The following is a 17,576-nucleotide window of genomic DNA, read 5'->3' as shown; positions in this document are numbered from 1 at the left end:
AAATCTGGGCTGGTGAGCTTTGTTCTACTGGGGTTTCTGAACTCAAAAATGCGCAGAGCACCTCAGAATGCCGGATTCTAGAAGATGGCCAGCTGCTGTGCTGTGTGACAGCTCACACCAAAGCCTGCTTTTTACACTACAGTACTAAATGTGGCTGCTGGGCTGAAGGAAGCCTGAAAAGGGATTTTTTTTTTACTTCTCATGCTATATGTAACTTGATTGTGTCTCTTCAGCTTTTAAAAACAGCCTTTTAGGCAGTTGATTCCATGAAGTAATACCTGCAAGATGTTCGGGACCCTTGAGCTGGTGAGTCAGTAGATTGAAATAAAAGATAATCCTGGAATTGACACTTTAGCAAATTCTTCTGTGTCCGGGGAAAGAATGTCTTCTATGTTCCTGTGTAAATTCAGGGCCACTGCAGAAACGTTTCATGTTTCAGCATAGCTGAATAGGTGTCTACTGACTCCATTTCCCGGAGCTTGGTGGGGAATGAACATGATGAAGCACATCTGGTTGTGAAAGGGCTCTTATTCATGCTTTTCAAACTCGAAAGCAGGCCCTAAAGTCAGGCCAGCACTAACTGCAAACAAGAGCTCCTCCAGGCAAGTGAGGTTTGGTTAAAAAGTGAGCAGTAGACTGCACTCATTCTTTAAAATAAGCTTTAAAACTGCTCTTTCAATGAGCATTCTCAAATAAATGAGACTGAAATATTTTTACATTTTAAGCCTTGACTCTTTAATCTGGTTCTAGACTCTTTGATCCATTTTTGAGAAACTATCCTTGAATATAACATAGATAAGTATGGTGACTGAGCTGGGTGCAGATGAAGGTGTAGGAATTCTTAAAAGCTAAAGATACATGAGGAGTTCACTATTTTTGTAGTATTTCTTATTCACATTATGCTTTGTAATACTTCAGCGTGATCAGTCTGGCTTATGTCTGGTTTATAACCATCTCGGTTCTATTTCTGCCTGTTAATCTTCACACTGTGGTGGACCCAGCTGTGCAGTCCATCTTGTACGCAGAATGGTACCAGTTGCCATGACAGCATATAGCTACCTACTGGTGACAGAATAATAGGCATGTGACTTCTTTGGGAAGTGTCACCATGTCATTTAGTCGTTAGCCAGCAGGTGGGGCATTAAGCTAACAGAAACCTGCCAAATCCTGTAATTTAAAAAACCTTTCTCTTGGGAAACACTACGGTTTGTCCTTTTTACAATAAAAGGTGTCCATTGCAGAATGTAGCGATTCTTATTGTGGGCTAATTAATTTTTTTTTGTTAAAAAATATAGCTGTAAGAAATGCAATGAGAAGGATTTGTAGATTGCCAAAAGCTGTATTAAGAGTTATAGTGGGTTTGGAAGAAAGGCAGGGTTTGTGAGCAGGTTCGACACTGGTTCCAAATATGTCATCGGGACAGAGCTGGCCATTCCATAGGGAAGCAGGTCAGGGAAGTTTAAACTACTGATGTATTCCTTAGCTGAAAAATTCCATCTTATTTTGTAACTCTTTTCATTTCCTCTCTTAATTGTACAGTTCTTACAAATCAAATCCTTGAATGAACTCGACAGTATTTTAAAGGATTATAAGTCAGAAAAGGTTTTGGTCTTCTTTTCTGCTTTCAGATAAGTCTAGTTTATGCTACAATCCCAAGAATTTGATCAATACAAAACAACAAAAACCTGTAAAGATACCCAAAACTCGGTATACTTTGAATCTATTCATCTATCCACCTTCTTTGTTCCCTTTTTTACAGATCTAGTGTTGAAATGAATAAGAATATGAACCACTTCTTTAAACTGGATACTCATTCTTGATTTCTCTGTTCTTGTAAATGGAACACAGTAATTGCCAGTGGGTGGGAACTCAGATATGTGGTTTACCCTTACTACCAGTGCTTGGTGTTACCTGCTGTTCTCAGTGTTTCCTAGGACCAGATCCCTGTAGGCTGGCTGGAGGAGGGGTAGCAGTTATCCAGCAGAAATTGTGGAAAACTTAATTTTCAGTTGCTATGTCTGCTTCCCCTAGGGAACTATGGGCTCTATGAAATGTTTGTTTTCTTGGATGACATTTTCCAATATAAATGACACTTTATGATAGGGTATTATGAAGCCAACAGTGAACAAAGAGAAAAAGAGGTAGGGTTCACTTACATATTTGCTTATATTGTTATTATAGAAACACCACCACAGAAGTGAAAAAATAATAAAATATTATTTTGCTGAGTTTCCTACATTTGATAGTGATTCCTAAATAGTTTTAGTTAAGAACTACTATATGTGTCCAGATCAAGGTTTGTCTAGTTCAGTACTGTATGTCATTATTGGAAAACTGTCTGTAAATGGAAGAATGAAAAGGCAAAAAATAAATCTTTGAGAACATGCTCAGCTTCTAGTGGTGTGTGCCTGAGGTTTTCATCTAGCCTTTTATTCTTCTTTTTGGTACATACTGAAGAGAGTAGCAAGGTAGGCTGTACTAGAGCATTTTGCCACAATGTTATAAAATGCAGTTATAAATAACAGGAATTCTATTTGCTGCATGAGTCCAATATGTTTTCATCCTTTCCTTTACGACTTAGTAATGCTTTAACCTAAATAACAATGCATTCAATTGCAGCAAACCTGTTACTTTAAAAAAACTTAAAAAAATCAAACTATGAAGCAAACTTCTTTCATAGACTGTTAGGATTCTTTAACAGATTTTCTGCCATACTCAGTGTTCTGAAAAGAGCTTAGAAAAACCCAATCCTGTGATGGAACTGCCTAAATAGAAGACAGTAGTGGTAATACTATGTATTTATACCTACGGGTCTCCAGAAGTACTTTTTGTTTGTTGTGAATATGGTAGTTTCAAGTTCTGTGTACCTGCTGCCTAAGTACCCAAAAATATCCTCTATGCAGAATTAGAAGCAGCTCCTTAGGCCACAGGAGAAGTTAAGTCAGGAAGGTTCTAGTGTATATGATGAAATATTGCCTGAATAAGGTTCTTGTAACAAATGTAGGGGACACATGTAGCTAATGATGATTCTGATTGTGTCTTGAATCTTTTGAGTTTTGGTGACAGATCCTGTTACAAGCTACTAGAGTGGTCTTAATCCACATCTGTGATTGGTAGGAGATGATGTATTATCTCAAACCAGCCTGCTTGGCTTGTAATGTGCAGCTTCAGAAACTATGAAATTCATGTTTCTGTGTCTGTTCCCTCACATATGTACAAGCTAAGGATGAAACAGAATTGTATTGTTGTACCGTTAGTTATTTTGGAAAGAAAGCTTTTCAGTTGGAAAGCAGATGTCTCAAACCTAATTGGAAACAGAATTCTATCTTAGGTTAAGGACAGGGGCAGTTAAGGGGATTGGCCAACATGCCCATTAAGTGCCCCTGGCAAGGCTGTGTGGGAAAGAGACAGAACCTCTGTCTTTCTGCATACAACAGCAAAGTTTGTTTTACTTTTGTCTGAATTAAGTAACATGGAGAGTTAAACTTCCATTTCTTTGACCTGTTAGGAAACTGAAGTTTGATTTTTGTGATACTACATTTTAGAAATCTTTTTACCTGCTTTTTCAACCTTTTTGCTGCACTTCCTACTTAGAGACAAAGAGAAGGTGGAGCTAGTGAGGAAAATGCATTGCTGTGATTAGTCACAAATGCCACTAGTGTTTTCTTACTGTATTTGTTACCTATCACAACAAGGATATACTTTAAATATACATACTTATAACTATAAGGTCAAGGATGAAACTTAATGGTTTCATCAACGGCAAGTGCATTGTGTGGCACAGTAAGGCTTGCAGCATGTTTTTTAACCTTACCACTTTAGAAAACTCAAATAGTGCAGAAAATACCAATGTTTGTAGTTACAGAAAGTTAGTCAACTAAAATATTTGTTTATTAGCACAAGTGCCCAGATAAGTTTGTTTGGTGTCTGTATGTAAATGCTAGTGAATATAGACTCCACATGTGTCTTGTTTGAATGTTACTTTAACTCATCATGTGCTCAAGCAGCTTCTTTTCATCACTGTTGGCTTTCTGTCTCCGGTGGCATAAAGTTCTGCATGCTGAAATCACTTTTGTAATGGAACTGCCTAGATTGGTATGACACTACAGTTTTCAAAATCTGAAAGTAATCCCTAGGTACTCTGCTTATGCTTTTCTCTTGATAACTGAGTCTTTTTGGAGCAGGCTTTTCCTGTCCTGCACTGTTAACTTCTAGTTGGATCTAGAATAGAAAATGCTCTTTGACACTCATTACTTATGCTGCTTCTTAGGAGTCTGGGTTTGATTGTGGTCCTTGTTCATACTCTCTCTTCATATACATACCTGATCCAGTTACACAGAGATTGAAAAGATTTTACTGTGGAGGGTGAAGCACTGTTTAAATAATTTTTGGTCTGAGAAGTTTAAAGAAAACTTAGAGGTAGGGTAGTTGAGGGCACAGTGATACTTCTGGTGTATAAAACAACGCACTCAGAATACACAGTTCATGTGCAACTTCTGTGAGGTCCTAAGCTTGTGGAAGGGATTAATTCATTACAACTTACTTTTTCATTCATTTTTCAGATTGCTGCATTAAGTACTGAATTTCCTAGGACTGTATCTATGTAGAGGTTATTCAGATGGTAATGAAGCAAACTTTTCCACAAGTTATTACCAATCAGGCTAGAATCAAGTGTTCAGAACCTTAAGATAGTGACCCATTCTTGTCTTTTGCCTTGTCTAGTCACTGTTTGTGACATTGGAACAGCTGGGCTGCTGGAAATATCCATCTACACCTTCCTCAGGAGGGGAAGCAGGCACCAATCTCTTCTCTCTGATGGCAGTGACAGGACCTGAGGGAATGGCATGAAGGCTGAGTCAGGGGAGGTTTAGGTGGGAAAAGGTTCTTCACCCAGAGGGTGGTCAGGCACTGAAACAGGCTCCCCAGAGAAGTGGTCACAGCACCAAGCCTTGTCTGAGTTCAAGAAGTGTTTGGACAACACCCTCGGGCATGTTGTGATTCTTGGTGTGATTCTTCATGGTGTGATTCTTGGACCTGCCCTGTGCAGGCCCGGGAGCTGATGATCCTAGTGGGTTTCTTCCAAATCAGGCTATTCTATGAAATTCATGGAATACTGTTTTTCCGGGGTGTATCTTACCTATCTATCTCCTGGAAAGGTAATAGACTATTTAACACATAGTAAAAATTGCATGAAGTTTTGCATTATTTAAAGTGCCTGGTTGTCTAGTCCTTTTTCATATTAGTGAAATCTCTCAAATGAGAATCTCAGCTGACCTCATTAGTACAGTTGGGCACCAGGTATCTGGTAGGTGGAAATTTAAAACTTGAGAAATTCTAAGAATTACTTTTCTTTATATGTGATTGAGCTTAATGCAATGGAGAAAGGGGAAAAATGCGTTGATTTGTCCATAGTGCTCTGTTAAACTACTGGAATGTTCAGAAACAGAAATACGTATGTGTATCTAACTCCTTAGTGATGGTACTAAGTAGTGCTTAATCTGGATATACAAAGAAAGGAAAAGGCACATACTCCAGCTCTTTTAGTAGTTTAATGTTTCTTGTTAACATAAGTTTTAGCCTTCTGCACTGGCTTATAACTAGCTGACCTTTTATAGAGAGCTTCCACTTGCAGGTTTTTGGAGCACCTATGCAAGAGAAACAGCTTGCACTCTGTAATCTGAAGCAGGTCATAGCTTCTCTCATGCTTGTTAGAGTGGACCTTCTGGCAAGGAAAATTTGGCCACTGTTCTCATCACATAGAGCAGGAGCAGCTTTAGTGCCAAATGGATAGAGCAATAAATCTCTCTCTCTGGACAATAGTCTTTTATATGCAACCATTTGGGGGCATATCTTTCCAGTTTCTGGAGGTTCTTCTACATCTTGGATTTAACCAAAATTATTAATGAGATGAGAACGTGAAATCTGTGTTATCTGCCAGATGTGTACTGGAAACATTCAAGAATGGCTAAATAAGTAGGAATGAATTAAATAAATTGTTGTGAATTCTTAAATGTAGCCACATTTTCCTCTTGCCCCTACAGAGGCATATCCTGTGAAAAATTATCTCATGAAAAATTCTGTCCACACAATGTTATATAACTATGTATAGTCCTCAGAAATTTATGGCCATTAATGCATTTTAGGTTTCAAGACTATAGAAAGCTGTTGGGGTCTCCTCCCCCCTGCCATGGAGCCCTGGGAGAGGGGCCCTGGGGGGGAGGCACGGGGTTTCCCTGCCCCTGGTCAGCCTCATTCCCGATTGGTTGGTTTGTGTTCCCTGTGGGAGGACCCTCAGTCCCGTGACTGGAGGAGTTCCTGAGCAGAGCCCCAGCCATGTGGCTGGAGAAATAAACATCTCTGAAACATCTATCAAGAATCCGTCCATATATACTTCCTTTCCACGGGACTCCTGGTTTGCTATATGCGTGTTACAGTAATCCCTGCTGTAACAGAAAGCAGCTTTCAGAAAGAGCTTTCAAGCAGAAAACTGATTATTAATTAAATCTAGCCTCTACAGCTCCCTAGTAGTTGCTTTCAAATGAACAATAGAAGCACTTTAATAATAATTTAAAAAAAAAAAATGCCCTGTGGTATTAGAATGCTGTAGTGGTAGGAGTCATGTTCAATTTAGTCTTCTTGGAAAATAAAATGTGAGCTATTTTCAATAACTCATTGAGCTAAAACTGTAAGCCAGTCTGAGGCATAGGCTGCCTCCTTGCTCTGGAACTCTGGAAAGCCAAAAGTAGCTGCTGTTTCTGAGCAAAGGTCAGATTGTGCGCTGCTGCTGCGATGAAAAGGGTTACACCACCATCACCATTAGCAGCTGGGGACTGGTCAGATCCTCTCTTCAGCAGCAGTATAGATCTGACTTCTCCAGAGCTTTCTAGTTTGACTTCTTCAGATTGGGAAGCAGTTTTCCTGGTATTTCTGAGAAGCTACGGCCTAGTTCTGAATAACACCTGATGACATTATTTCTTTGCCATAAGAAAACAGTTCATCAAAAACTGAAATTTTAAATTTCCACTCAAACTTGTCGTCACTTCTGTGTCTTGAGAGCTTCAGTCTGTTGAAGACTCAATTGTTGAAAGCTACAAGACATTTAAGATTTTGTGAATGCAAGAGTCTTGGAAAAACAAATCAGAACCAGACCTGGGTCAGACAGTTACAGATCCTTTCCTGGGGCTACCAGGTGGCAGATTGCTTGGCCCTAAGGAATTATGGAAAACTAAAGGAATGGTTTTCCTACCAATCAAACCAGTTTGTACCAACTGAGGAGGAAACGGAAATGAGTACAAGGAAATGATATGTTTGGCATTAGTAAGACAGAGGTACTTTCTACTACCAGACCCAAATACAAACTAGAAATAAAAAATGTGGTTTCTCAGCACCTAAGAAAAAAGTCTGATCCTTGAATAATTTAGATGTTTCATAGCAGTTTGCACTGGTGATCTGAAGCTAACAGTAACAATAAATGAGGAAAATATTCTAAATTACTAGTCTACCTCAAATGGAGCCTAGTTTTTTTGATTTTGCATTTTCTTTCATATTTTGTCTTGTTAATAAAAATTCAGTAGATCCTAAACATGCTCTTGCAGAGTGGTAGACAAATAACAAAACTAACTTTCTTTACTGATATTTTGGTATCTGTTTCTGATTAACAGAAGTCAGTCAGAAGTAACTTAAGTTTTGCTGAATCCTGTTCAATGTGATGTTGCTGGTATCTTGCTTTGACAGAGGAAAAAGATTTTATTCTAAATGAGCTTTAAGTCTGTTTCACACAAGCACGAAAACTAGAAAAATGGGATGTGGTTACCTTGAATGCTGGAGTCTAAGTTTGTAGTAAAAATAGCAGCAACTGGCACTTAGTGTCATGCAAAAAAAATTGACTTACACCTGTGTGGATTTTTGCCAATTAGTTGTTCAAATAGGGCTTGGAATAGCAAAGAAAGGGGTTACCTACTGGCATAACTAGAAACACCTTGCACAAGACAGAAATGCTGTGAATGTGATTTCATGCTGCTTTTCATGATATGTAATCTTCTATGCCTAGGCCAAAATAAACACAGATATTTGGCCAAGCAGAATTCTTCAATACCCCACCAGTAGCAATTTGCACCTACACTGAACTTGCCTTACTCAGCTCCACCGAGGACTACAAAGTGCAAATAGAAAACGTGATCATTCCTGCTTGTGGTACAGGAGGTTGTAGAGCTCTGCACTGCTAAATGTGTGGATTTACCAGAGAGATTACACTGACTAGACACAGAAGTAAAATGTATTAAAGCTCTTTTTAACTCCCAGGGCAAATTAATATTCCCTAATGGAGTGTCTAGGGGCAACATCTTACTGTTGGTTAAAGCAATAAGGTCCTTCAGTTGTTTGTAGTTAAATGGTTAAGTATTTTATACTTAATTACCATCTTACTACTGTTTTGCAGTAGTTTATTCTGCAGGGAGATGTGTGTGTGTGTATATTCACAATAACTCTGAAATGTCTAGGATGCTTGTTTAGGATTTTTTCAAGCTGATCAGATTTCTCATGGAAAGAACGTTGCCTGTTCTTGGAGTACCACATGAAATACCTATTACAGATTAAGTTATAGATCATATGTTATCAAATCTTTACCAAAATGGATCTTAAAGAGGCAAATAACCTCAAAATATGGCAAAAGTGCATACTTAAAAAAAAAAATCTATGAACACTAGCAAGCCAGAATTGAATTCTGAAATTCTCACTGTGGTAATCTAAAAAGAATACTTTGGATGTGCAGCATTAATTTAGATTTTATGCTATGTATTAACTTACATGAATTACATGATTTCAATATTGGCACATCTAAATAGGTGATACTAGAGGTTTCCTATTCTGGTAATCAATCTGCTGCTTCTCTAATATACTTTTGTAGTCAGAGGAAAATATGTTAGCATCAAAACTCCTATGGAACCAACTTTCAATTCCAATTGTTCTCTACTGAAAAGTGCAGGACTGTCATAATAGGTGGTGTATGTAATGCTGGAGTAGAGGAACTCCAGGTTGAAATGGTGCATCAAAACACCTCGTATGTGATGGCTGTAAGTTTGCAGTCATGTCTGATACATGACTGTGAAGTGGGCAGTGGAAAAATGGTTTGTAGTGCCTGGGTTTGTGCTTTGTGACCTGTTGTAAACACTTATTTGAACACTTTTCATCTGTCCAAGGCTGCTACTTCATAACAATCTGCAGACATGCAGGAATGTTGTTTTTCTGGTGTTCCTTTATGTATCCAAGAAGATTCTGCACCACCAGAAGTCTTAAATATTTTCGGGCATCCTTTCAATCCAACCCTTTAGGTGTAGATCTGCAATTTCTACGGTGTTGCCAAGGTCTGGTGCCTAGGATGTTCCTTCTGGAGCCATCTCTGATCTGATGTGTTTACAATACAGGGAAAGCTGCACTTTCACATCTCCCTACACACTTAGCAATCCTTCCCCATATGCTTTAACAGTAGTACTAGAAAAACAGCTCAATTACATGGCACCCTGATGTGACTGCATGCTGCTTTCTCACATGGTTGGAAAGCCAGAGAAACTAATGAGTGGAGGAAAAATGATGGAGGACAAGGAAAGAGGAAAACCTGTGTGTATAGTTAAAAGAAATGGACAGGATAAAACCAAAATACACAGAAGGAAATAGAAAAAGGAGATGAGTAAAGTTCCCAGACAAAATGCATTACTAGTGTTTGTTTCATAGTTCAGTGCTGGTAAATTAACTTGATTTCCTCATTTCCAATGTGGTGTTGTTATGCTTTTGGTTACTGACTGCTTGCTAATGGTGATAGTTGTGCTTTAAGAGGACTTGAGGCAAGGGAAAAAATTTTTTTGTTCCCTGATGGCACTGGAGGGAGAAGTGGGGGGAGTACTTTCAAATAGATGTCAGCCATCACAATACCAGCATTTAATAGAGAAATATTCTGCACTTAGGAAGGAATTAATGTGCCAATGTAGTGCTTGCTTATATATTTTTACATAATTTAATTTCGTTTATGCACCTACACAGTAGGGAGAGAGATTCTTAAGTGGACCAGGTGTAGCAAATGTATTTGTGCCTGCTGGGCACAAGGACTTCAAGCAGTTTCTGTACTAATCAAGGGTGTTTTAGGAGATGCTGAACAGGTTTCTGGCCTAATAAGGGGAAGAACAATTAAGGTGGTGCACAGGGTTCCAGACTTGGTTCATAAGCATTTCATTTGGGATGGATACATGTTTTTCTGGAGAGACAGGGATGATGAGGGTGGAGGGTTGTCCCCTCTGTAAAAAAAAACAGCTGGCATGTATGGAGCTCTTGGACTGATAATCAGACTGGCTGAGAACGCTAAGGATCAAAGGAGTGACTACTGAGAGTGATGGTGGTGGATTACAGACCAGCTACTCTTGATGAAAATTGATTAAAATAGCAACTCTGTGATATCTGTGGGTCACAGATTGTGATTCCTGGAGAGCAGTTAAGCTTCCTGCCAGTTGGATGAATAACATGGTGGGATGGAAGCAATCCAGCAAATTTTAGGAAGCTTTCTTGGTAGATATCCCGAATAGGCCAACCAGGGCTCTTGCACTAATGGATGTCCACTAGTAATGAAAAATTGTCTAGGAATGTGGGAATGGCAACTCTGGCTATAGTCACAATCATACAGTAGAGCTCAAGATCCTGAAGGGAGCAAGTCTCTGGACTTCAGAAAGCAAACTCTGGCTTATTTGAGGACTTGGTAAATGGGAGGCAGCTTTGAAAAGTGAAGGGAGCCTAGGAAAGCAGGCAGATTTTTAAGGAAGCCTTTTCCTGATGCAAGAGTGACACATCCAAGTAGGAATCCATGTTGATGAATTGGGATACCAGCTGCACTAAGTGGGGAACACCTGACTGAACTTCATGGCAAAAATACCATGGTGGAAGCATGAACATGTCATAGAGAAGGAGTTACAGAAGTATCAAAGCGTGTAGGAATGGTGTAGACATACACAAGGCTTCTGGAATCTCATGTTGCTCTCAAAAAGCTACGTTAACAGTTAAGGGGCTGGGCAAGGAACACATAGGCCTGTTGAATGTGAGCACAGGTAAGGCTGATATCCTCACAGCTGCCTTTGCCTCGCTGACCTGCACATATGCTTAGAGGTAAGACTGGAGCAAGTGAAGAGCTACCAGCAATGGTTGAGGATCAAGAGAGGGATTCTTCTGAGAACTTGACCTGCACAAACCTGGCTGCAGTGGGGTTCTGGGCTGTGTCTGAGGGTGCTGGGAAGATCTGGCTGATGCCTTGAGAGCAGCTGTTCTCTGTGCCATCAAGCCTTACCAAATGTTTGCCACCTTTGATAAAATATAGGCATTTGCAGGCATGGGGATGGTATTTGATGCCATAGCAACTTTAGTAAGGTGCCAGGCACTGGCTCCTGTGCTATTTTTGTATGTGCTTAGGATTCTGTAATCTGGGTGGGTGGACAGCTAGATGGGTAAAAAGCTTATTGCGTAGCTGGGGTCAGACAGTTGCAGTTTAATAGGCTGCACTTTGCCTGGAGGGCAGAAGCAAGTGGAATCCTCTTGTATTTTAACATGTTTTTCAAGGACCTGGAGGAGATGACAGGATCCACTGCTGTCATGTTTGCATATGGCTGCATGCTGAGGTGCCATCAAACAGCTTCAGGCCTGGGCTGCTGTCCAAGAGGACCTGGGCAGGCTCAAGAACAAGCCAGCATGAACTTTTTGAAATTCAACAAGGACAAACATTCAGCCTCTGGGAAGGGAGGACACCTTGCAGAGATCTAGACTTGGGACTGCCTGTCTGGGTAGCAGCTCTCTTGCAAAGGCTGTGGCCATGCTAGCAGGCAGCATGGCCACAGCCAACAAAGATAACAACAGCACGTCAGTAGCTTGGAAAAAGTGACGATCCACAGCTATTTGGCACTCATTAGGGCTCTTGTAGACAACATACTGTGTCCAGGTATGTCATTCCCCTCTCAGAATCCAGTGCCAAGAGAGAAAGTTGTTGACAAGCTGGGACAAGCTTAGTGGAGGGCCAACAAGGCCAGGGATGGAATATGTGTCCTACAAGGATAGGCTGAGGGAGCTGAACTCAGTTGACCTGGAGCTGGGTGGGCTTGCCACCATCTGAGAGAATAGGCATGTTGAAAGGAGATGTTTAAGGCTGTGCATATAAGGAGGCCTGTTCCACTCTAGCAACCCCAGGACTGGCTTGATAGTGTGGGACTGAAAGCACCAAGGTGGAACCCATGCCAGCTGGGAGCAGAAGGGAAGGGAGCACAGCTGCAGTACAGTCACAGAATGGGTCAGGTTGGAAGGATCACAGTGGGTCATCTGGTCCAACCTCCCTGCTCAAGCAGGGTCATCCTAGAGTGCATTGCACAGGATTGTGTCCAAATGGTTTTTTAATATCTCCAGTGAGGGAGACTCCACAACCTCTCTGAGCAATCTCTTCCAGTGTGGGGTCAATCGCACAGTAAAGAAATTCTTCCCCATATTTAGATGGAACTTCCTCTGCATCAGTTTCTGTCCATTGCCTCTTGTCCTACTGGTTGGCACCATGAAGAAGAGCCTGGCTCCATCATCTTCACAGCCACCCTTTAGATATTTTATGCACATTAATGAGCTCCCCTCTTGGTCGCCTCTTCTTGAGGCTGAACAGGCCCAGCTCCCTCAGCCTTTCACTGTAAGAAAGATTCCCCAGACCCTTGACCAACTTAGTAGCTGTCTGCTGGACCTGCTCCAGGAGCTCCATGCCTCTCTTATACTGAGGAGCCCAGAACTGGACACAGTACTCCAAACGTGGCCTCACCAGGGCTGAGCAGATCGGGAGCATCACCTCCCTCGACTTTCTGGCAATGCTCTTCCTGATGCATCTCAAGATTCCCTCGGCCTTCCTAGCCCCCAGGACACACTGCTGGCTCATCGACAGCTTGTTATCCTCCAGGACCCCCAGGTCCTCCTCTGCAGAGCTGCTTTCCAGTAAGTTGGCTCCCAGACTGTGCTTGTGCGTGGGGTTATTCCTCCCCAGGTGCAGGAACCTGCATTTGCCACTGTTGAATTTGAAATGGTTCTTCTCTGCCCAATTCCCTAACCTATCGAGGTTCCTCTGAAAGGCTGCACAAGACTCCGAGGTATCGGCCACTCCTCCCAGTTTTGTATCATCAGCGATGATGGGGGGAGTACAGGGGAGCTGGGCCGGGGCCGGGGCCGGAGCCGGGGTGGGGGCTGAGGCGGGCAGTGCGTGGGGGACTTCCCGCCCTGGCCGGCGGGCGGAGCAATCCGCCTTTGGGCTGTGCAGCTGGAGCGAGCGGGAAGCGCGGCTGCCCCATCCCTGCGCGGCTCGGGCTGAGCGCGGGGCTCTCGCCGCCGCTCGGAGGAAGAGGAAGTGGCCGCGGCCCCCGGCCGGGCTGAGCGGGAGCGGAGCCGCCGCCCCGGGCTGCGCCGAGCAAACTTTGTGCCGGGCGGCGGGGCCGTGTGACGGCGCGGCGCTGCCCCGGCACGTCCCTGTCGCGGAGCCGAGGGGGGAGCGGCCCCGGAGCGCGGCGGGCGGGCGCGGGCGACAGCCGGAGTAGGAGGAGGAAACGCTGTCAGCGGGGCCGGCCGTCTCCGCCCGCCGGGCATCCTTCAGCACCGCTGGGCTGTGCTTCGCCCGCCGCTTGCCCCAGGTACTGCCGCGCACCCCTCCGGCTCGGCGGGCAAACTTGGCGAGGGGGCGGGAGGGGGTTGCTGCTGGGCAGGGTTGGTGCGCCGGAGCGGGGAAAGCCGCTCCGGGGCTCCGACTCGTCGTGGTCCTCTGGCTCCCGAAGTTCGGAGCAGGGCGCGGGCTGGTCGGCGTGCCCGGGTTTGGAGGGGCTTCTGGAGCCCGGCGCGGGGGGGCACTGCCTCCCGCCCGCTCCCCGGGCAGGTTTCGGGCTGTGCAGTTGCTCCGGAGGGTCCGCCCGCTGCGGTCTTGCCGAGGGGTCGGAGCGGAGCCCGCCCGCGAGGGCGGCGGGGCCGGCGGGCGGTGCTGTCCTGTCAGCCCATGGGTGCGGAGACCGCCGGGCTGCCCGCGGCCGGGGCGGACCGAGGCGGCATCGCCGGCAGTCGCTTCCAGCCAGTGGGATGGTTATCTGCGTCCAGCCCCCGCCGCGGTGAGGCATAGCCAGGAGAGGAGAGAGCTCTCAGGGGAGCCGGGTGGGCGCCCGCCTGCCCTCCCAGCCCGGCGCCGCTCCTCACGTGCCGGGCACCTGGAGGCGGCGGTGCCGTGCCATCGTGTGGCTGGCTGGGGTCTGGGATTTTACAGTCGCTGTTTTCCAATTTTATTGCCTTTTTAAGTTCTCGATATTGTTTCAGCACGGTTTCCTTACAATATAAAGAGGCAGGGTGACCACGGTTCAGCATTTGTACGTCAGAGTATGAAATACATCTCTCTTGCCTCTGGTTTGTCTGAATTCTTGTCACAACAGCCTCTTCTTACTGCCTGTGTATTTCTGGAAAAGGAGAATTTAGTTGGATGGACTTTACAGTTCTTCTTTGATACTTTCGGCTTAGTCAAATAATTAATGGGAGACATTTGTTCTCCATTACGCCTGAGCGTGCTTCCCTCCAGAGCGTTTCTAGCTCGGACCAGGGAACGAGCTGAACCAGAGGCTGCTGTGTGGCAGGACGGGGAGCGGTGCTGGAGTCTTAGTCGGGGTGGCTGTTGTGCTAAAGCGAATGCTGGATTTAAAATAATAAAAATATAATTATACCTGTTATGCAGAATGTTCTTTAATATTTTCAGCCAAAGTTTGGAAGCTGTGGTCTAATTGTATGCTGCTTCAATTTTTATTCCCTTTAAAAATTTTATTTATTTATTTATTTATTTTGTAGGAGAATAACCTTATCAATATGTATCTGGCCTCTAGCTCACACGGGGAGATCTTTTTATATATCTGTTTTTATGTTTTATTTTTAAAGAATACAATCCATTTCAGGTCCTGGTATTGAATAATAAGTTATCTATAACCCTTTTTCACAATGCTAGTGGTCACATTTGTGTATTTAATTTCTGGTTTTTTTAGGGAAAAATAAAAGTCTCAGAATGAAGGGTTGTTTTAGGAATCTAGCTTAACCTCAAGTAGGTTAAATTAGACAAGGGGCTTTCCACGTCTTGAATGCTGGCATTCCCCAGTCTGAGAATGAGAATGTAGCATGAAATGAGTATATACAGCTGTGATTAAATATGTAGGGGAGTTCTGAGCTGTGGTACTGGGAAACACAAATACCATATTGGGTGTAATGAACTGGTCTTAGACTCTGTAGTGGAAAAGCTGGGGTCACAGACTTGTGAAAAATAAAAATTAAAGTTGATAATGTCTCTATTTGAAATAAGTAAAAGGTATTCACATAACTATTATTCCGTCCCTAACTTCATGTGAGATCCCAAAGCTCCATACCTGGCACTAGTGGTCCACTTTACCTTTTGCTTTCATCAGTTGGCTGGGGTTTTACTCCATGGCAAACTAGCAGAAGGCAGTAAACATAGGACTGTCAAGTCTGTAGTTTTGTGTTTTATCATGGTTTTACTCACTGTCATTAAGCAGCTGTGCATACATTGCAATATGCATCGGTTTCTCATGCCTGTTTTCTGTGGGTTCAAGAAAGCTGGATTAATATCTAACATTCCTATTCATGCTTTTGTCAGATTCAGTCTTTATTTTCTAAGCTGCTGTGATTTCTCTTTATTTTCTCAAGAGTAGTTCTCTAGTCTTTATTAGCATCCTGGTAGTCTCCTGTTGTCACATGGAGGCAACTTTCTTGAATATTTGCACATGGTATTTTGGCATAAATTTCATCTGTGCATTGTTCGGTGACATTAACACTTTGTTATCTTGACCAAAAACACACCGCCTAAAAAGTATTTTGTAGAAAGATGTGGTATTAGCTGAATCTTTTGCTGTACTGAAACACAGCATAGTGGTATCACCAAGTATTAAATCTTTTGAATGAGTGTTACAGGGTGATGTGGGTGGTGTGGAAAGCAAGGGTCTCCCACCAGCCTACTGTTCCTCACATTGTTCCCCACCACTAGCACAACACTTGCCTTGCTCCTCCACCAGTTCTCTCTGATCCTGTTTGCTCCTCTACCTCCCACCCTGCTGCTCATGTGCATACACACACCCCCACACAAACCAGCTCTGTTTCCCTAGAGAGGGTGAAGTGTGGCCCGGTGACTTGCAGGCTCAGAGACAGCACAGAGCGAAGTAAGTGTGTTATGCAGGGCAGCAGAGTCGAGCCCAAGTCAGTGATGTGAATGCTGCATTAAGAACAATAGCACCTAATAAGAGTTTGTTGAAATCATGTTATCGTGCTGGCGTGTTATTTGACATGCTGCATGCTAGTGCTGTGCTTTCTTTGTGACTTGTGTATACAAGACCTGTCAGGGTAGTCTGTTCTAACTTTACTGAATCTTTATTGTATTTGTCCATGTATTTCTTTGCTTTCTTCCTTAAGCTTAGAAACTCTGGAAGCTAGACTAGCAATTGTCTTAATTGGCCAAATTATGTTTTTCTCTGTTTTTTTTGTGTAGTCAGTACATTTTCTTGTCTCCCTGGGAGACAGTACCAAACCCGATGCAGTAGTTTGGTTTTTAATTCTAGCAATTGGGGCTGCAGTTCATCATGCCAGGTCTTCCAGACTTCTTGGTATGAATCCAGATTAGTCCTGATTTGTGTTCTGCTTCTGTTGAGTTGTGGTATCTTTGGCCTCTCCTACTTGCCTTGGCTTCTGGCACATTTCATTTTATGCTAGTGTTTCTTGATCTGAGACTGTAGTTTCCTCTGCTGAACTTTGTTCCTGTCCCTTAAGCTCTCTGCTTATTCTACCTTTCCTTATTTATTAGGTAATTCATCTCACTGTGTCTGGAAACCTTCTTACGAATTCTCTTTTCCCTTCCTTGGGTTCCAAGTTCTGCAGATACTCATATTGTAGTTCAAACATGTTCCAGACCTCCCCTGTACTCACATCCTCAGATTGCTCATTCCTGTTCATCTCACTAATGAATTCCTTAGTTTTTGAGATTTGCCTTTTGAAATAGAAGATCTTAATTGCAGATTTACTTGGGTTGCTCTGCAGTTTAATTTAAATCAAATCAATCATAAATGGATAAATCTGGGATTATTCTTTCACCAACCTTCCTGTAAGCTGAGATTTAGTTATCAGCCTCAAGTCTAAAATCCTATCAGCTACTGGTCAAATTTATAAGTATATGGTGAAAAAGAATTGGTCAGCTGTAACATCTGACAATAGATGGGACTGATTTATGGTAATTGTTCCTTGTGTCTATAAATGTTTCAGAATGTTTCAAATTGTTTGGTAAACATTAGTTACTTAAGCACAGATCCCTCCCCACAAATGAAAATTATTGCAGTATTTGTTGAATATATCCTTACATATCTTCCTGGATGGTAATACTGTTGGGAAAAAAAAAAGACCAAGTGGGTATCTCTTGGTAAGGAATTTCCCTCTTAAGTGGCATAATCTCACAAAAAAACCTGTGCAGTGGTAAGCCAGGGTGGGAAAAATGAGGAGAAGTCAGGAGCATG

General features: G+C 42.9%; 1 protein-coding gene across 3 annotated transcripts in view; it reads left to right on the top strand.

The window, feature by feature from the left end:
- Positions 1-285: 285 nt before the first annotated feature.
- Positions 286-17,576, top strand: part of RFTN1 (raftlin, lipid raft linker 1) — a 117,003-nt gene continuing 99,712 nt past the window's right edge. Inside the window, exon 1 of one of the 3 annotated variants that reach the window (XM_069007230.1) lies at positions 286-306. The gene's annotated coding sequence lies outside the window, so the exon portion shown is untranslated. Of the gene's footprint in view, positions 307-13,491; positions 13,677-14,326; positions 14,394-17,576 lie in introns of those variants that run through there. The other 2 variants (XM_069007232.1, XM_069007229.1) reach the window with 2 other exon arrangements.

The sequence above is a fragment of the Aphelocoma coerulescens genome, chromosome 2, assembly GCF_041296385.1.
Source record: "Aphelocoma coerulescens isolate FSJ_1873_10779 chromosome 2, UR_Acoe_1.0, whole genome shotgun sequence".
NCBI classification, from domain to species: Eukaryota; Metazoa; Chordata; class Aves; order Passeriformes; family Corvidae; genus Aphelocoma; species Aphelocoma coerulescens.
Note: the sequence above shows the minus strand (reverse complement) of the source record. Positions and strands in the feature narration are given on the sequence as shown.